The sequence below is a fragment of the Loxodonta africana genome, chromosome 19, assembly GCF_030014295.1.
Source record: "Loxodonta africana isolate mLoxAfr1 chromosome 19, mLoxAfr1.hap2, whole genome shotgun sequence".
NCBI classification, from domain to species: domain Eukaryota; kingdom Metazoa; phylum Chordata; class Mammalia; order Proboscidea; family Elephantidae; genus Loxodonta; species Loxodonta africana.
Window position 1 is genome coordinate 47,363,101 of NC_087360.1, and position 22,063 is coordinate 47,385,163.

Genomic DNA, 22,063 nt, shown 5'->3' on the forward strand with positions numbered 1-22,063 from the left:
TTTGATGCTTCCCCCTTCTGCTTTACAATTTAGTTTAAGTTTTTAGTGGATGCTCAAAGGGTTTTTTTCTTCAACCTGGACATCCATAAGCTTTATCTGTATGGACTGTTCTGTATTAGTTTTTTCCTGGTCATCTGTTTGCCTTTTCAACTTAGAAACTTGGTCTCATTTCCTTAAATCATTTTTAAAAAGTATTTAGTCTGTTACATTATTTTTCTTCAGAAACTGGAATTATGAGTATGTCAGAACTTATTTGCCTGTCTTCACTATTATTTTCTAGTTTTGTTTTCTTTCTAAATATTATACATATTTTAAGTAAATGTGGTACTCAGAATGGCCCCACAAAGATGCCCACAAACCAGTCATTGGAAACTTTGAATATGTTACAATACTTGGCAAAGAGACTTTGCAGATGTAATGAATTTTACAGATTTTAAAAAAGGGCGATTATCCTGGATTATTTGCGTAGCCCCAGTATAGTCCCATGACCTTTTAAAAGCAGACAGTTTTCTCCAGTTGGAAGAAAGAAATGAGTCAGAAAAGGAAGTCAGAAATATTCCAAACTTGAGAAGAATTCAACATATCATTTCTGGTTTTCATATATAGGGGCCCATATGTGAGGAACGGAGAGAGACTTCTAGGAACCAAGGGCAATCCCAGCTGAAAGTCAGCAGGAAGCAAGAACCTTCATCCTACACTGCTAGGAACTAGATTCTTCTAATAACCTGAATGACCTTAGAAACAAATTTTTCCCGAGCCTCTTGTAAGAGCCCAGCCAGCTGAGACATTGATTTCAGCCTTCTGAGACTTGGGGCAGAGAAACCAGAAAGTCCACCTGGACTTCTGACCTACCAAACTGTGAGATAATAAATTTGCATTATTTTAAGTCTCTATGTTTGTAGCGATTTGTTATAGAAGCAAAAGAAAATAAATACATTATACACCGGGGTTTAATAAACATAAAAGAATAGCGATATATTGATTAAGATAATAAATGAGTTTGCAACTTTTGGAATAATGAGCCTTACTGTATATATGTTTTTTACATTCCAGTAGTAACATGTTACAGACTTTGTTTTTTTTCAGAATATCCACCAAATAATGTCATCCATTGATTTTACAACTTCCTTTATAAGGCTTTATATTTAGCTACCTAAGTATAAAAGAAATATACAGTAAAAAATGGGGGAAGCGAGTAAAGAAAACATCACTGGCTGAAAAGGAGTATAATTTTTTTTTTAGATAAAAATGTTAGAAAGTGGATATAACTAAGTAGGCTAAGTTACAAAAATTACTCTATGGAATGTTGTTCTTGGTAGGTGTCGTTGAGCTGGTGCCAACTCACAGTAACCCTGTGTACAACAGAACAAAACACTGCCTTGTCTTGGACCATCCTCACAATTGTTGTTATGCTTGACCCCATTGTTGTAGCCACTGTGTCAGTCTATCTCATTGAAGGTTTTCCTCTTTTTTGCCGACCTTCTACTTTACCAAGAATGATGTTCTTCTCCAGGGACTGGTGCCTCCTGATAACATGTCCAAAGTATGTGAGACAAAGCCTTGCCAATCTGTCTTCTAATGAGCATTCTGTCTGTACTTCCAAGACAGATTTGTTCATTCTTCTGGCAGTCCATGGTGTATTCAGTATTCTTCGTTAACACCGTAATTCAAAGGCATCAATTCTTCTTCAGTCTTCCTTATTCATTGTCCAGCTTTCACATGCATATGTGGCGATAGGACACACCATGGCTTGGGTCAGGTGCACCTTAGTTCTTAAAGTGACATCTTTGCTTTTTAATACTTTAGAGAAGTCTTGCAGCAGATTTGCCCAGTGAAATGTGTCTTTTGATTTCTCGACTTCTGTTTCCATGGGTGTTGATTGTGGACCCAAGTAAAATGAAATCCTTGACATCTTCAATCTTTTCTCCGTTTATCATGATGTTGCTTATTGGTCCAGTTGTGAAGACTTCCTCCAATTCCGATGCCCTATTCTTCATATAGTGCAGCTTCTTGGATTGTTTACTCAGCATATAAGTATGGTGAAAGGATCCAACCCTGACATACACATTTCCTGACTTGAAACCACAAAGTATCCCCTTGTGCAGTTCAAATGACTGCGTCTTGGACTAAGTACAGGTTCCTCATGACCACAGTTAACTGTTCTGGAATTCCTGTTCTTCACAATGGTGTCCATAATTTGTTATGCTCTACACAGTCAAATACCTTTGCATAGCCAATAAAACACAGTTAAACATTTTTCTGGTATTCTCTACTTTCAACCATAATCCATCTGACATCAGCAATGATATCCCTTGTTCCATGTCCTCATCTGAATCTGGCTTGAATTTCTGGCAGTTGCCTGTCAATGTACTGCTGCAATTCCTTTTGATTGATCTTCAGCAAAATTTTACTTGTGTGTGATATTAATGACATTGTTCTATAATTTCCGCATTCTGTTGGATTATCTAACTTTGGAATGAGCACAAAAATGGATCTTTTCAATTCGGTTGGCCAGGTAGCTGTCTTCTAAATTTCTTGGCATAGATGAGTGAGCGCTTCCAGCGCTGCATGCATCTGTTGAAACATCTCAGCTGGTATTCCATCAATTTCTGGAGCCTTGTTTCTTGCCAATGTCTTCAGTGCAGCTTGAACCTCTTCCTTCAGAACTATCAGTTCTCAATGATATGGTACTTCCTGAAATGGTTGGACGTCAACCAATTCTTTTTGGAATAGTGACTCTGTGTATTCCTTCCACGTTCCTTTGATGCTTCCTGCATCATTTAATATTTTCCCCACAGAATTTTTCAGTATTGCACCTCGAAGCTTGAATTTTTTCTTTAGTTCTTTCAGTTTGAGAAATGCCAATCATGTTCTTCCCTTTTTGTTTTCTATCTGCAGGTCTTTTCATATTTCATTATAATATTTTATTTTACTTTGTCTTCTTAAGCTGCCCTTTGAAATCCTCTGTTCACTCTTTAACTTCATCATTTCTTCCATTTGCTTTAGCTACTCTACATTCAAGAGCAACTTTCAGAGTCTCTTCTGTCATCCTTTTTTTTTTTTTCCTGTCTTTTTAATGACCTCTTGACTTCTTTGTGTATGATGTCCTTCCACAACTCCTCTGGTATTTGATTATTAGTGTTCAATGCATCACATCTATTCTTGAGATGGTCTCTAAATTCAGATGGGATATGCTCAACATTGTACTTTGGCTCTCATGGACTTGTTCTAGTTTTCTTCGGCTTCAACCTGAACTTGTATATAAGCAATTGATGGTCTATTCCACAGTCGGTCCCTGGCCTTGTTCTGACTGATGATATTGAGCTTTTCCATTGTTTCTTTCCACAGATATAGTTGATTTGAATCCCGTGCATTCCATCTGTCAAGGTCCATGTGTAAAGTCGGCGTTTATGTTGTTGAAGAAAAATATTTGCAGTGAAAAAGCCACTGGTATTGCAAAATTCTGTCTTGTGATCTCTAGCATCATTTATATTGCCAAGGCCATATTGTCCAACTACCAATCCTTCTTCTTTGTTTCCACCTTAACATCCAAATCAAAAAAACCAAACCCAGTGCCGTCGAGTTGATTCCGACTCATAACGACCCTATAGGACAGAGTAGAACTGCCCCATAGAGTTTCCAAGGAGCACCTGGCAGATTCGAACTGCCAACCCTTTGGTTAGCAGCCGTAGCACTTAACCACTATGCCACCAGGGTTTCCCTTTCACACCCAATCACCAGTAATTATCAATACATCTTTTTTTTTTTAAATAATTTTTACTGTGCTTTAGGTGAAATTATCAATACATCTTGATTGCAGGTTTGATCTATTTCAGACTGCAGACTTTGGTAAAAAATCTTCAATTTCCTCATCTTTGGCCTTAGTGGTTGGTGCATAAATTTGAATAAGCGTCATAGTAGCTGATCTTCTTTGTAGGCTTATGGATATTATCCTATCACTGATGGCGTTGTACTTCAGGATGGATCTTGAAATGTTCTTTTTGATGATGAATGTGACACTATTCCCCTTCAATTGGTCTTCCTGGCATAGTAGACTGTCTTAGGCTGTGTTCTCTAGAGAAGAAAAACCAGTAAAGTATATAAATATTTATATATAGAGAGAGAGATTTATTTCAAGGAAATGGCTCACGCAGTTGGAGAGACTGAAACGTCCCAAGTCCGTGGTTCAAGATAGAGTCTTCCCTCGATTCACGTAGCTGCAGGGCTAGCAAACCCAAGATTGGAAGTCGGAGGTCAGGGCTCCTGCTCACAGGCTGTGAAGATAGATGAATCCCAAGACTGGCAGAGAAGTCCCAAGAACCAGAGGTCAGATGAACAGGAGGCAGCTACAGGACCCAGAACATGCAAAAAGCCAGAACATCTGCTTATATTTGGATGCAGGCCACACCCCCAAGGAAACGCCCCTTCAACTCATTGGCTATTCACAGCAGATTCCATCATGAGGGTGATCACATATAAACACTGAGAATCATGGCCCAGCCAAGTTGACACACAATCTTAACCATCACAGTCCACCCCTTGTCAACTTGGCACATGTACACATCTCCTTAAACCATACATAATCTCTGAGTAAAGACAATTATAAAGTGATACTTGCACCTAACATGATACAACTAACACGCGTACAACCAAAAATGCACTAGCCCCATTTACATCTTACATTTTATAAGTGAAGAAAACAAAAATATTTGATGCACACATACAAAGCAGAAATACTCATAACAATTACAGTCCTCGTTTCTTCAACTGGTCACATAGCCATATCTGGTATTTAGAACTACCTTCTTCCACCTCCCATTCCATATTCCCCTTGCCCTCAGCAAACACCTCAGCTGGTCGTGGTTCGCTGCCTGGTGGGGTGACCCAACCTTTCATTCCTGAAGGGTCTAGGCCATTAGCAGTCATGTCAGAATTGGATTGCTGTAGTTTTCCATTGACTTTAATTACGGGGCGTGGTAGCACTAAAAGACACCCTGAGGAATCTCGTGCATTCCAGACATACTCTTCCTTACCTCCATTATGTAATTAATATCAATCCAATTTCCTGTTGGTAATCAGGATCAGTCACATCAGCCAGTATGGTGACTCCCTTCTTTGCCTATTGATTCAGAGGCATAAGTAGCTCAAAGTGGCCAGCTGGCATTCTTAGTTTCAAGTTCAGTGGAATGAGCAATGTGTGAGCATTCCTCCCTTTGGAACTAAGACCCCTAGACCTGCAAAACATAAGGTCGCAGGGCCAGGAAGCAAAAATCTTGTGAGTGGGTCACTAGGGATAATAGCCAGTAGTGCCATTCCCATTTTCAGCCCTTGATTCCTGGACCCCTGAATCCTGGCTATGGGAGAAACAGCACCATATATTGGACGCTGGTTTAGAGCATATATAGCCCCCTGGAGAACATTGTCCCAACCCTGCAAGGTATTGGCCACCTACCTGGCACTGTAATTGTGTCTTTAGAAGGCCATTCCATCATTCTACCAAGCCAGCTGCTTCAGGATGATGGGGAACATGGTAAGAATGATGAATTCCATGAGCATGGGTCCACTGCCAAACTTCATCTGCTGTGAAGTGAGTCCCTTGATCTGAGGCAATGCTGTATGGGATACCATGATGGTGGATAAGGCATTCTGTAAGTCCACAGATGGTAGTTTTGGCAGAAGCATTGTAAGCAGGGAAGGCAAATCAGTATGCAGAGTAAGTGTCTATCCCAGTACGAATGAAATGCTGCCCTTTCCATGATGCAAATGGTCCAAAGTAATTAATTTGCCACCAGGTTGCTGGCTGATCACCTTGAGGGATGGTGCCACATCCAGGACTCAGTGTTGGTCTCTGCTGCTGGCAGATTGGGCACTCAGCAGTGGCTGTAGCCAACTCAGTCTTGGTGAGTGGAAGTCGGTGTTGCTGGGCCCATGCATAATCTCCATCCCTGCCACCATGGCCACTTTGCTCATGAGCCCATTGAGCAATGATGGGAGTAGCTGGGGAAAGAGGATGACTCATTTCCATAGAAAGTGTTATCCTATCCACGTGATTGTTAAAATCGTCCTCTGCTGAGGTCACCCTTTGGTGAACATTCACATAAGACATGAATATCTTCACTTCTCTGGCCCATCCAGAGAGGTCTATCCACATACCTCTTCCCCATAAATCCTTGTCTCCAATTTTCCAGTCATGTTCCTTTAGCACCCCTGACCATCTGGCCCAACCATTGATCACAGCCCGTGAATCAGTATACAGTTACACATCCTGCCGTTTCTCCTTCCAAGCAAAGTGAACAACCAGAGGCACTGCTTGAAGTTCTGCCCGTTGGTAGGATTTCCCTTCACCACTGTCCTTCAGGGAGGTGCCAGAAAGGGGCTGTAGTGCTGCCAATGTCCGCTTTTGAATGGTGCCTATGTATTAGGCAGAGCTATCTGTAAATCAGGCACAGGTTTCTCTTCCTTGGTCTACCGATCATAAACAACTTCCCATGAAGTCATAGGTGCAGACTGGGAGAGGGAAGGTAATGGGACAGGAGTGGAGACCATAGGCATTTGGGCCACTTCCTCATACAATTTACTTGTGCCATCAGGTTCTGCTCAGGCCCGGTCTCATATATGCCACTTCCATTTAATGATGGAGTACTGCGTGCACGTCCAACTTTATGACTCTGTGGGTCAGACAACATCCAGTTCATGATAGGCAGTTCAGGTCGCATGGTGACTTAGAGTCCCATGGTTAAGTGTTCAGTCTCTCCTATGGCCCGGTAACAAGCCAAAGGCTTTTTCTCAGGAGGAGAGTAGTTATCTGCAGAGATGGCAGGCTTTGCTCCAAAACCCTAAGGGTCTGCACTGCGATTCACCAATGGGGGCCTGCCAAAGACTCCAAACAGCATCTCTGTCTATTACTGATACTTCAGGCATCATTGGATCAGCTGGATCATGTGGCCCAAGTGGGAGAGTGGCTTGCACAGCAGCCTGAACCTGTTGCAGAGCCTTCTCTTGTTCTGGGTCCCACTCAAAACTAGCAGATTTTTGAGTCACTTGATAAATAGGCTGGAGTACACCCTCAAATGAGGAATATGTTGTCTCCAAAATTCAAAGAGGCCCACTAGGCGTTGTGCCTCTTTTTTAGTTGTGGGAGCAGCCAAATGAAATAACTTATCTTTCACTTTAGAAGGAATATCTCGACATGCCCCACACTACTGGACCCTTAGAAATGTCACTGAGGTGGATGGTGCCTGAATTTTTGTGGGATTAATTCCCTACCCTCTAGCATACAAATGTTTTACCAATAAGTCCAGAGTCCTTGACACTTCTTTCTTACTGGGTCCAATCAGCATAATGTCATCATTGTAATGGACGTCTTGTGGAGGGGAAGGGCGATCGAGGTCCCTATGGACTAAATTATGTTATAGGGCTAAAGAGTTGACATAGCCCTGAGGTAGGCAATTGTATTGCTGGCCTTGCCAGATGAAGGCAAACTGCTTCTGGTGGTCCTTCAAAACAGGTATGGAGAAAAAGGCATTAGCCAGATCCATAGCTGCATACCAGGTACCAGGAGATGTATTAATTTGCTCAAGCAATGAAACTACATCTGGGGCAGCAGCTGCAATTGGAGTCACCACCTGCTTAAGTTTTTGATAATCTTTGTCATTCTCCAAGATCCATCTGGTTTTTGCACAGGCCAAATAGGCGAGTTGAATGGGGATGTGGTGGGAATCACTGCCCCTGCATCCTATAAGTCCTTGATGGTGGCAGTAATCTCGGCGATTCCTCCAGGAATGCGGTATTGCTTTTGGCTTACTATTTTTCTAGGTGGGGGCAGTTCTAATGGCTTCCACCTGGCTTTTCCTACCATAATAGCCCTTACTGTATTTGTCAGGCATCCAGTGTGGGGGTTCTGCCAGTTGCTGAGTATATCGATTCCAATTATGCATTCTGGAACTGGGGAAATCACTACAGGGTGGTTTTGGGGACCCACTGACCTACTGTGTGACAGGCATGAGTCAAGATCCATTAATAACCTGACCTCCATGTGCCCCCACTCTGAATGGCAAGCCACGGTGATGTTTTGGGTCTCCTGGAGTTAGTGTCAGTTCAGAGCCAGTATCCAATACTTTCTGAAAAGTCTGGTTATTTCCTTTTCCCCAATGAACAGCCACTCTTGTAAAAGGCTGTAGATTCTTTTGGGGAAGGCTAGGTGAAAGATTAACAGTAAAAATTTTTCTCAGTATATAGGAGCCCTTCCTCAAGGCGACCCGGGCTCCCCTTAATTCAAGGAGTTGTGGGTCTTTAAACTTGCTCAAATCTGGGAATTGATTTTGAGGGACTGTGACTCTCTAGTCTGCTGTTTCAGGTTAGACAGCTGTTCACCTGACCTAGAATTCATCTAGATCAAGTAAATGTTTAGCACATTTCTTATCTATTTCACTCCTAGGGACACCATGAGTAAGTATAGCCAATGCCGTAAGTCCATAAGAGTCAGACTATTCTGATTACAGCTTTGACTCTGCTATTACTGTAACCACACCCATCTTGTCTTTGTCAACTGAGTGCAGCCGCTTGGCTCCTACTACCATGGGGTCCAATCAGCCCCATTGTAGTCAGGTGTCTTAATTCAGTTACAGCAATTCCCACTGTCAAATATGATTTACATAAAATAGCAATCACAGCAGTCTTCAAGGATGCTGGGGCTCCCTTCACAAATTTGTTCCTCACAGTTGTGGTAAAAGATGTGTTCTTGGGGCACTCCATGTGTGGTCCGTGGGTCTAACCTGATAAATCCACTCTAGCAAGTCAATTTCCCTAAGCATTTGGATAACTTCTACAGTACACCAAGGCAACACTGGAACTTTGACTTGATTTAGTGTATGATGCTACCTTGTAATCCACACTTCAGCAGCCCAACTGAATAAACTCTTAGATCTTTTCCTAACTTCTTGAGCTGAAGCATTGAAATGAAGAATCTGTGCTTAGTGGACCCATATCATCAATAAACTCAGACTGATCCGTCTTTATGTTCCCTGCACCATTATCCCAAACCCTTAATAGCCATTCCTACACATATTCCCTAGGTTTCTATTTGTACATATTAGAAATGTCAGGCAGTTCTTGTGGAGTGTAGGATACTTTTTCCTGGGTCACACTTTGTACTTTACTTTTTGGGGCTTGCTGGGACTTAAGTCTAGTTATAGGTCTAGAAGCCAGAATCAGTAGTGTGGAATTGTTTTGAGAACATTCAGCATTGTCTTGTAAAGCATCTGCCTCAGGTGATGCCCAAAGTGATGACTCAGGCAAGGGCTCTTTAGAGGTAACTGTGCTAGGACTAATCTCCTTAGATGCAAGTGGAGGGGCTAATGGTTTTTCTGGGCCAGGTGGTTTAGCAGACAAACATGAAGCAATGTCTTCAGGTGGGAATGATTCTGCTGGCAGGGGTGATTCAACGGAATTTAGGCACTCAGTGTGTCGCTAGCTCCCTGATTATCTGCCCATACGTCTGCATCCCAAGTTTCAGGATCCCATTTCTTCCCAATCAATGCCCTTACTTTAACTTCAGAGACATCTTGAGGTTGGCAATTGACTGGCATTGTAATTCAGCCTCTCTTACAATAAGACTCTGGTTTTTTACTACAAGAAATAAGGCTTTCTTTCAAAGAACAGGTGGAAGCCTTGTGGTCATTTATGTGGCACATTTGGAAACCCTGATGGTGTAGTGGTTAAGCGCTACAGCTGCTAGCCAAAGGGTCGGCAGTTCAAATCCATCAGGTGCTCCTTGGAAACTCTATGGGGCAGTTCTACTCTGTCCTATAGGGTCGCTATGAGTTGGAATCGACTCGACGGCACTGGGTATGAGCTTTGACTCTGAAGTCCTGAGCGCATCTCTTTCTTTCACCAGTTTGTCTAGTGGAAGTGGGATCAACCAACCAGCTTCCTTATACTTCCTTATACATTCTGACAAAACTGTAGAAAGATATCACACGTGTGTTCACCCAGAGCTTTGCCTTTCACTAATACTTGATCTACTGGTGGTGATATTTTGCATACTTTTATTGCCATCTCATGCCATGGATTAGCAGTGCCCTCTTTACTGCTGGAAGCAGAGTCATCAAAATCTTTAAGACTAACCAGACTTGGGAACCAATTTAGAAAACTCATCCTTATAATTTTGTTTCTCTAGAACAAACTCTCGGTACCAAATGTCTTAGATTGGGTTCTCTAGAGAAGCAAAACCAGTAAAGCATATAAATATATATAGAGAGAGATTTATATCAAGGAAATTGCTCATGTGATTGTAGAGGCTGGAACATCCCAAGTCCATGGATCAGGATAGAGGCTTCCCTAGATTCACATAGCCCCAGGGGCTGGCGAACCCAAGATTGGGAGGTCAGAGGGCAGGGCTCCCACTCACAAGCTGTGAACATGAATGAATCCCAAATTGGCAGATAAGGTGATAGCTCAAGTACCAAGAACCAGAGGTCAATGAACAGGAGGCAGCTGCAGGATTCAGAAAGAGCAAAAATCCAGAATGTCTGCTTATATTTGGATGCAGGCCACACCCCCAAGGAAAACCCCCTTCAACTTATTGGCTACTCACAGCAGATTCCACCGTGGGAGCGATCACATGTAAACACTGAGAATCATGGCCCAGCCAAGTTGACACACAGTCTTAACCATCACATAGACAAGGTTGGGTCTCATCTTTCAACACTATATCAGACAATGTTTTGTTGTTATTCATAAGGTTTTCACTGGCCAATTTTTTCAGAAGTATATTGCCAAGTCCTTCCTAGTCTGTCTTATTCTGTCCACCAAGGGTGACCCTGCTGGTATTTGAAATACCGGTAGCAAAGCTTCCAGTATCACAGCAACATGCAAGCCACCACAGTATGACAAACTGACAGACACATGATGGTCTAAGGTACATAATTTCATAATTATGTGTAAGAGTGGTCAGGAACATTAATTAACTAATCAATAAATCAATTAAATGAATCATATTTTGCATAAGTCTCTGAACAGGAGATAAAATGTTTACGAAACAGGGACTTTCACCTCCTGCCATGATGGAATGACAGAGATTGGATTTATCTTCTCATTGTATTCAACTAGTAAACTAGGTCATATTAAACAGAAAAATAGTGTTCAGACATTGCACAATCACAGGCCTCACAGGACTTTAATACATAAAATATGGGGATTAAACAAGATAAGGCTTATGATTACTTTGGCTTTCCACTTGCAGGCAGGCAATAGTGCAGAAAAGGGAGCCAAAAGCACAGCATGACGGACTTGATGAGACAGACAGAAACCTGAGTTCAGGGAAGTTAAGACAGGTAGAAGTTGTTGGGCAATGTTCTGGATAGAAGGGAGCAACACATGAGAAAGAAATCTACATATTGGTCCGTTTTATCCTTTGCTTAATACTATGCTATGCATGAGTGAAACTCCACAAGCAAAGAGTGCCTGGGGAGCTGTAAACTGAACAATTTCTAGGACTGAATCAGGGGTAAGATATATTTAAGTTCTGACAAAACAGAGTGGAGAGATCACATTTAATACCTGGTAGAGACCCCAGAAAGGTCATGCCTTAAGAGTAGACCTAAACCATCTCTAGAGTAAAAGACGTTCTAGAAAAGTGCTGTCCAATACAACACTAGGCACATGTGGTTATTGAGTATTTAAAATGTAACTAGTGTGACTGAGGAGCTGAATTTTTAATTTTACTTAACTTTGGTTCATTCAAATTATACTGAAACTTAAGTCACATTTGGCTAGAGGCAATGATATTGAACAGTAAAGCTCTGTGCCCAAATTAATGCAGATTAAAGACCAGCATTGAAAAGATGAAACTGAACTTCAAATAGCTGCCTGCCAGAACAAATCCAAATGCTTTTATTGGAAGACAAAAATCCAGATGTTCAATGGTGTAGTAGCATTTGCAATGATTATAATGTCCAGAAACCAATAAAAATTACTGGATATGCCAAGAAACAAACAACAAAAAAGTGAGCCATAACTCGGAGAAAACTGGTCCACAGAAACAGACCCCCAAAATAACAGAGATGATGGAATTAGTGGCCAAAAATGTTAAATGCAGTTATTGTAAATACATTACAAGATTTTAAAGAAAAAAAAAAAGTAATGAGAAAAATGAAGGATTTTTTAAAAAATGAAATCTTTAGAGATAAAAAATACAATATATAAAATGAAAAATTTCCCGGAAGGGCAAAACAATCAAATAGATACTGTAGAAAAAGAGACATGTAAGCTTTACGTCAAAGCAATAGAATCTACCTAAAAAGAAGCACACAGAAAAAAGATGGAAAAAAATAAACAGACCCTCAGTGACCTGTAGGATATTATCAGTCTAACCTATATATAATTGGAGTCCAGGTGGTGCGTAGGGGAGTGCAACAGAGGAAAATCTTTGAAGAAATAATTTTTTTGATGAAAAATTTCCAAAATTGATGGAAACTATGATCCCTTGCTTTCAAAATGCTCAATGAATCCCATGCATGAAAAACATGAAGAAAATCATACTGAGGCATATCATAATTACATAGCAGAAAACCAGTTACCAAGAAAATCTTAACAGTAGCAGAGAAAAATGGCACATTACTTACAGAGGAACAAAAATAAGAGTGAGCCAACTTCTCCTCAAGCTATGGAAGGCGGAAAATAACGAAATGTCCTAAAAGAACTGAAAGTAGTTAAGTCAACCTAGAATTCCATACCCAGTAAAAATTTCCTTCAATAAATGTTATAAAAGATCACGTTACTAAAAATGGCAACATAATAATAGTTGATGTTTAGTGCCAGGTACTTTACATATATTGATCCTCATTAGAACCATAGAAGTACCATTATTAGCATCACTTCATAGATGAGGAACCTAAAGCTTAGATATGTTGAGCAGTTTGAGCAAGGTTATAGGGGACTAAGCAAAAATACAGGATTTATTCATTTAGTCATTCATTCATTCAAGACAATTTCAGATAATAAAAGTGCCACAAAGAAAGTAGATCAGGGGTGGTGATAAAGAATAAATTAAAGGTAACAGACTGGCTTTACTTTGAAGAATGCTTTCTGAGGAATAGACATTTGAACTCAGACATAAAGAAAATGGCCTGTGATAAGCTGGGACTAAGGAGTTCCAGGAAGAGAAAACAGCAAATGCAAGGACCTTGTATAGGAAGAAGCTTGGCATGTTCAAGGAACAAAAGAAGGCCCACTAATGGGAACACAGTGCAAAGGGGATGCATGGCAGGAAATGAAGCACAGAGAGGCAAGGATGTGTTTTTTACAGCTTTGCAGACTTGGTGTTCAGATAAAGGTTTCAGTTAAGGCAAATTGAATATTTATCACTACTAGTTGCCCTGGTAAATGTCTCTTTCCCAAGCTAACATATAATGAGAACGGTCATATATAAGTAAAAAACTAATTAGAGGAAGAATATATGTTCTGGCTGACATCACTTTGGGGGAAGGCCTGGGGATGCGATTGCACAGTAAGTGAGGAAGGAAAGAATTTGTGTTCTACATACGTGTTAAACTAGGACTGGATGCTGAAGAATTCCTGGGTACGACACCTACATGTCATTTTCCCCCACTGACTTTAGTCAAAGACAGATACAAAATCAGGTAGAAAAGTCAAACATTCACAATAGCATCTAAAGTTATTGAACATTTAATATGTACCAGACTTTATAAATACTTCATATAGTCAATTTCATTGAAGTCTCTCTACAATCCTGGGTTAGGCACTACTGCAATATTACAGATGAGGAAACTGAGGCACTTCGCAAAGTACTTTATACAAGGTCACAGTGATAGATTAGAGCCAAGATTTGAGTTCAGAACCATTTGACTCCAAAGCACAAACTCACAGCCGTATGCTCATTTGCATTTTAATGCCAATGTGAATGAAGTGACCAGTGTGTTCTGATTGAAGACTCTAGTTTCTCTCTCCCTCCAAGACAGCGTCTAGAAAAATAGTTCTGCTTGGGCTAGATTCTTCTTTACCCAGATGTACAGATACCGCCTTGATACATGTTGAGTTACCCTACACTATCTGCACTGCCGGGCAACATCCTTCAGAACCTCTTATTAATCACAGAGCTCCCACTTTTTATTTATGCTTTTATGCAAAGTTCAATCTATGAGGTTTAATTTACCATTTGATTTCTAGGAAAAAAAAGTTTTATTTCAAATATGCTATAAAAATGCTGACTGCCTCTTTTTTAATCTAGGGAATCATCTGTCTCAAGTTATAGTTTTGCCCTTCTGTCAAGAGAAAAAGTTAAAATTATAACCATAGCAGAAATGGTCTTACCTTGATCTCTGAAGTTCCATCCAGCTCTGTAACTCCGTAATTTTATTGCTCTTGGAAAAATAAAGTTTTTCTGCAAGATAGAGTCAGCCCTTGTTTGCCAGTTAAGGGAGGGTGAGGGAAGGGAGGTGTGATAGTTAAGACTGCATGTCAACTTGGCTGGGCCATGATTCTCAGTGCTTTGGCAGTCATGTGATGTTGTAGTCACTTCCCTGTTGAGATTTGTTATATGATCACCCCTGTGATGGAATCTGCTCTGAGTAGCCAGTTGGCTGAAGGGGAGTTTCCTTGGGTGTGTGGGCTGCATGGAAGTTCAGGCAGGGCTCGGGGGGCTTTTGCTCATTCTGGATCCTGCAGCTGGCTCTTGTTCCTCTGACCTCTGGTTCTTGGGACTTGAGCCAGTGGTTTACCTGCCGATCTTGCCTGCTGATGTTGGGATTCATCAATCTTCGCAGCCTATGAGCAAGAGCCCTGTTCTCCAGCCCGCCAATCATGAGTTCACCAGCCTCTGTGGCTGTGTGAATCAGGAGAAGCCTCTATCCTGACCCAATGACTTGGAATGTTCTAGCCTTTACAACCGTGAGAGCCGTTTCCTTGATATAAATGTTTCTCTATATATACATTTATATGCTTTACTGGTTTTGCTGCCCCAGAGCACCCAGCCTAAGACAGAAGGGAACGGGAAGAGAGGAAGAGGAGAAATAATTCTTCTCTAAAATAATTCCAAAGTAATTCTTTGATTTGATTTATAGGTCAATGTTAATTAATGCTAATGGAATATATTATTTGGTAATTTACGGTGAATAGCGATAACAATTTTTACTGTTATAACCTTGATGAATTTCGGAATTAGAAACTGAAGGACCTTTTGTTAGAGACAGTACTCACCACACAAGTGTCCCCTCACCTTTTGCCACCCCACTCCCCATCCCACTGGAATGATCAAGAGTACACTTGGGTGAAAGAAGCAAAACTATTCTAAAGCATTGAAAGAGGTGAGACTCATTTTATTTTATAAACCTGGTATAATCCTGACAAAAATAGCTACATACAAAAACTGAAGATCAGTCTGAATTAGCACGTAAGAATAAAATCCAACAATATCATCCATCACTTTAATAGCTCAAAGTGGAAAAAATAAACACAATAAATAGCCAAATACATTAGATATAATTACATTTCATTAAAAAAAAAAACCAAAACCCAGTAAACTAGAAGTAGGTATTTTCTCACCATGATAAATAGGGCATATTTTACTTAATGTAAAAACACTAAAGGTATTCCCATTGAAGTAAAGAACAAAACAAACATACTTAGTTTCTGCCTTCCACTTAATATTATTCTGGAAATTTCTGCAATAAAGCAGGAAAGTGAAATAGGAGATACTATCTTGGGATATTGGAAAAGAGATTATTTGCAAACAGTACAGTTATAGAAAATACAAAAGAATGACCTGCCTTACTACTGGAAGTACTAAATGCTCTAGGTAAGCACTAAATTCAAAACAAATAAGGTGAAATCTACAGCTCTTTTATATGCCAGCATTAATAGAAATGAAAATGCAGTGAAGAAATAAACTTCTTAATAAAAGCATTAAATCTAAAAAATGAAATATGAAAGAACTTTTTCTAAGGTTAGGGAAGCACTTTCTAACCATAAAAGAAAGAAATTATTTGATTTGTTTGACTACAGAAAAATGAAAGCCATATGTGTATTAAAAATAAGTAAACAAAAAAGCCTGAAGATATTTGCAAATATGTTAAAGATAACAGACTTCTAGCCAGACTGACCAAGGTGGGGGGGGAGGGGGAATGGGGAAGACTTAAATTGCCAATATCAGGAATGAAAGACTATCTACAGATACTAAAGACATTACAAAGATAACAGAATATTATGAGTAACTCTAGACCCATAAATGTGACAACTTAGATGAAATGGACAAATTCCTTGAAATGAGCCAAAGAAGGAAGAAACAGATACCCGGGAATGCAAGGCTGGTCCAACATTTGAAAATTAATCAACATAAAGAAAAACTACATGGTCACTTCAATAGATGCAGAAAAAAATCTGACAAAATTCAACATCCATACATGATTAAGAATCATCAGAAAACTAGGAATAAAAGGGAATTTCCTCAGCCTACAAAAACTCTGTGAAGCGTTGGTGGTTCAGTGGTAGAATTCTTACCTTCCGTGCTGGAGACCAGGGCTCGATTCCCGGCCACTGCTCTTCATGCACAGTCACCACCCATCTGTCAGCAGAGGCTTGCGTGTTGTTCGATGCTGAACATGTTTCAGTGGGGCTTCCAGACTCAGACTAGGAAGAAAGGCCTGGCAGTCTACTTCCAAAAATCAGTCAATAAAAACCCTATTGATCACAACAATCCAATCCCCAGCTGAACAGAACTGAACAATATTTTGTTCCATTGTGCATATGGTTGCCATGAGTTGAGTCCAACGTGATGACAGTTAATGACGAGAACAACAACAAATCCTACAACTAACATACCCAACGGTGAAAGACTGAATGCTTTCCCCTAATACTGGTGACAAGGCAGGATGTGTCTGCCCTCACCACTCCTATTCAGCATCATACTGGAGGGTCTAGCCAGTGCAGTAGTATAAGAAAAAATAAATAAAAGGCATTGGAAAGGAAGAGTGGAAAGATTGGAAAAAAGAAAACATTTATTATAAATAATAACCCGCAGTCAGCATGATTTTGTACATAGGAAAAAAATTACATAACTGAATTTAGCAAGATGTCAGGGTACAAGGTCAATATATAAAAATCAGTGTTTTTATATATTAACAATGAACAAGTGGAAATTAAAATTTTTTTAAATACCATTTACAATACTAAAAGTCATGAAATACTAAAAATATGTGTGTACGGTTTTATGCTGAAAACTACAAAACACTGATGAAACAAATCAGAGACCTATATAAAATGGAGAAATATGCTGTATTCACAGACTGAAAGACAAATATTAAGATTGTCAACTCTCCCTGGTCTATGGATTCAGTGCAATTATCAAAATCCAAGTAGGTTTATTTATTTATTTTGAGGTCAAGAAGCCGATTCTAATCTAAAATGTATATAGAAAGACAAAGGAACTAGAATAGCAAAACAATTTTGAAAAAGACCAGCACTGGATTACTCACATTACCTGAGTACAAGATATATAAAGTTACAGTAATCAAAACAATGTAGTGGTAAAAGCATAAACATATAAATCAGTGAAACAGTTTAGAAATAGACTCACACATACAGGGTCAATTGATTTTTAACAATGGTGCAAAGGCAAATCAATACAGGATCATCTTTTCAATAATAAATAGTAGAACGATTGGATGTTGTTAGTTGCCGGAGAGTCAATTTCAACTCATAGCAACCCTATGTGACAACAGAACTGCCCTAGAGGGTTTTCTAGGCTGTAATCTTTATGGGAGTAGATTTCCACGTCTTTCTCCCGCAGAGTTGCTGGGTGGGTTTGAACCGCTAACCTTTCTGTTAGCAGCTGAGTGCTTAACCACCAGGACTTCTTGAACAATTGGACATCCATATGCAAAAACGAGCCTGTCTGTATCTTGTACATATATAAAAATTAACTCAAAAGGGATTATAGATCTAAATAAAAATTGAAAACTATTAAACTTCTAAAAAGCAATAGAAAATCTTTGTAACCTTGCATTAGTCAAAGATTTCTTAGGTACAACTCCAAGAGCATAATTCATTAAAGAAAAACACTAAGTGGACTTTTCAGGAAATGAAGAACTGCTCTTCAAAAGGCACTGATAAGAGAATGAAAAATCAAGCCTCAGCCTGGGAGAAAACATTTACGAAGCATGTCTGGTAAAAGTCTTGTATCCAGATTATAGAAATTAATCTCTCACTGGAAATATGGAAATGCAAACTGGGTTACCATTTTTCTCAATTTGACACAGATAAAACATGGAATTTTTGTCCAGTTACTGCGTGTGAAAATATGGGTAACTCATTTTTCTGATGGAAACTTCCATTTTGGGGAGGAAAATTCAACAATATGAACCAAATCCTAAATTTATCCATATCCTCTAATAAACTTAGTAATTTTTGGAATGTATCCTAATAATCTTACACACCAAGAGTGCTATGTAAGTATGCTCATTATTCCAATATCATATTAGCAAAAAGGAAAAACTCAAGACTTGATAAAGACTGCTTAATATGGTACATTCATAAATTTTATGCTATGCAGATATGAAAATGTAGTTTACAGAGAATATTTGATATGGAAAAATGTTCAAGATATTTTAAGTGGAGAAATAGGGCATTAAACTGCACACATTTACATTATATATATAAAAAATTATGTGCCCAGGAGACAGGAGGGGGAACATAAAAATGTGAACGGGAGTTTTCTGAGTATGATCAGATTACTACTGTATTGCCCATCACCACCCTTTTTTTTTTTTTTTTACTTTCCAAAGAATTTGTATTCAGAACACAGAAATTAGCTTTTAAAAGGAATTTAGACATTCCATAGTTAGGTCAATGAAATTTCTGGTAAAGGGATGGATAAAAATGCTAATATGGTACATATGAATCTGGTTTTCCAAAGGGGTGGGCAGACTGAAGTCTACAACTTGAAGAAATGGCAGCTCAGAACCCTGTTCCAATTTCATTTTTGCTGCTTCTGCAATATGGTACGACTATCGTAAGTACCAGTTGACCTATGGGTTCCCTTTCCATCATTAGGCTCTTAAAGCATCTTCAAGGTCATGTCGGATAGTGGGTTCTAATTGGAAATAATTAAACTCCCTTGGGACATCCCTTTATTTGATCTCTGATTTGGCTTTTAATAATGAAACTCTTTCAGTACAGAAACAAAACCATTTTGTTCATGCATTCTCATAAATACCTGTAAATGCTGTTCATCAAGACTTGTTGCCCCCTAGTGGGAAAGTCCTCAAATAACTTCTTGCTATTCACATATTACTAAAGAGCTTTAGAGTACAACACTAAAACAAATAATAGCTTTTTCCCCCTCACCTGTTTACCCAACTAGGCTTTTGAAGGAAACTGTGCTGTTTGATAAGCACTGTGCTCAAGGAGGACTTTTCATGCTAACGTTAAGGCTAATAAGGTGGGTATTATATGAATTCTTAGAGATAATAGATTACAAAGTCTTTCTCTTCCAACTATGCAATAAAATACCAAGACAACAAAAACCCAACTTATCATGAAACTTAGTAAGTATCATCAGCATTTAAAATCCCAGGGCTTCCTGAATTTACTAAACATTTGATTAATTCTAAAAATTGCGTTATATTTTGGCCTTGTATGCATAACTACAAAATGAAGCAGGGCTGGTTTTCTAAGCTTTTGTGGGGAAAGATGAAAGGTGTGGAATAAAACTTTAGACATTGGTAAAACAAAGAAACAGCTTTAACTGTCAACAATCTCATCAGCTGAATAAGATAACCAGTGGTGCACTCAAATGCAAAAGTAAACTGACTTGATTCTCGAATACTTAGCACAGTGTTTGCATTTTTGGGCTCGGTTTTGTTCTTCCAGGGGTGCACATTACTGCCTCCACTTGAAATCATGAGAGGTAGACGATGCTGATGCAATATTTTCTAAGGTAACGGCTTAAATTTCACGAATAATGCTTTTATCAGTACTGCTTAGTTTTCGCATATTGACAAATATTCTGAGAACGCATTGCTCTTAGAAAATTACTCTTACACACTTGAAAGAACCTGTTTTCATAATTCTAGATTTCACTTAATCTAGGAATATCTATAACCAAAATAAATCTCACGTTTAAGATTTTAGAAAAAATCCTCACTTTATTTTTAAAGGAAAAAGTGCATGGATGCATTTTTTATTCCAAGACTAAGGGCTTCACAGAATAAAGTTTAATATCCAATAGTTAAATATTATATAAACATGTGTTTACATATACTTACAACTATTCTTCTTGCCCAGCCACTAAGGAAAGATCATTGGAGATTAATAGGATCAAAGTTATTTTTCCTGGCATAATTTTTAAAAAAAAGGTTATGACAGGATAAAATGTGTTATGTATACTAGTGGCAAGAAAATAGGAAATACAAGCAACTTGACGAGACTAAGTTTATTCTATGTATAATTTTTTATTAATAAAAAGATCAGCCATGACCATGTAAAATGAGTGGCTTGGGCTTATAGTTTACTACATCCAAGACCTTAAAAATTATACTTGAGAATATCGTTACAATGATTTATAACAGCATTCCTTGATAGACGCATTTGCTTTCTAGCAATAAAGATTCTTTTAAAGATATATATAAAAAACCTAACCCTTAGTGTCATGGATGAGAATCATCATAGCTGATGAATCCAAAAAGAATTCCCAAAGAGTTGTTTGTAGTATTATCTCAAGACACACACCCAAAGGTTTGGAAAACAACCTCCCAGAAAGATGACTGGAAAGTTGTCCAGTCAGAGAACAGAATGCCACTGATGCTTATGGCAGGGGAATATCCTGCTTCCAAGTTGTCTGAAGGATAAATAACACAAATTACGAAATGTACCCAAGATCCCCAAATAAATTAGTAAAAGTGCCATTATCTTAAGATTTATCAGACATATAATCAGTGTTTAAACACAAATTCAGATTTGTTGAGTCCAAAAGATACAGTGATTTGATTACATAAAATTTCTCCGGGGTGCTAAAATGTTAACAAGACATAGTATTTGTGAACGTGTAGAGGGAATTACGGTTGAATTGTTTAATCATTTTCTACTATTGAAGATAAAAATAAGCAGTGGACACAAGAAACACTGAGTCCTCTAAAACTTGAGGTTATATTACTGTCAACCAAAATATACTACCATTTTCTAATAATATAAATGCCCACTTAATTTGTTTTAAAAATAAAGTCAATTTTTTCTTAATTAAAGCTTCTAGAAGATAAACAAAGGTACAGTCTACCTACTAAAAATAGGGGTGCTTTTCATCTTTGGATAAAGTATCATCACTTATGGAAAATGTAGCCATATACAAATCACCAAATTTTTATTTGAGGCATCTGTTAGAGTCCATTAAGCACGTTTTGAACACTGTACCTTTGAAGTTTGTCTTTAATAACAGCTTTGGAAAATCAAAAATTAGTAAAGCATTTATGGCAGAGCACATTTAATTCCGATTTGATAAAACTTCCATTGCTGTCGAGTCGATGCTGACTCAGAGACCCTATAGGACAGAGCAGAACTGCCCAACCGGGTTTCCAGGGCTGTAATCTTTAATCTTTACAAAAGCAGACTGTCACATCTTTCTCCCGCAGAGCGACTGGTGGGTTCAAACCTTTCGGTTAGGAGCTGACCACTTTACCACTCTGCCATCAAGGCTCCTTCTCAGATTTGATAGCAGTAAAATAAAAAGTTTAGTGCAGTGTCAATTTTAACTAAGTAAATCACTTGATGTTTTATGCTATACTGTACGACCAAATGACAACAAAAGTTTCAACTTCCTAAAAAAGTTGAAGTCTTTCACTTAGCATTTTATAGCAAGGCAAAATGAAATTAAGTGCTGTTATGCCTTTAAAAATGAAGTTTTACAAATTGGTTCCAACTTAAAACAACTTCATTCACAGATAATGAGTTAAATGTAGATACTAACATGCCCAAAACTACAGTTAAAAAAAACTCTAGTGGCATTTTAGATTGCGAACTTCTTACGAATACCAAATATATATATTCAAAACATGTT

General features: G+C 38.8%; 1 long non-coding RNA gene across 2 annotated transcripts in view; it reads left to right on the forward strand.

The window, feature by feature from the left end:
- LOC135228246 (uncharacterized) overlaps positions 1-22,063 on the forward strand; it is a 77,524-nt gene that overhangs the window by 26,531 nt on the left and 28,930 nt on the right. The gene's annotated exons all lie outside the window — the stretch shown is intronic.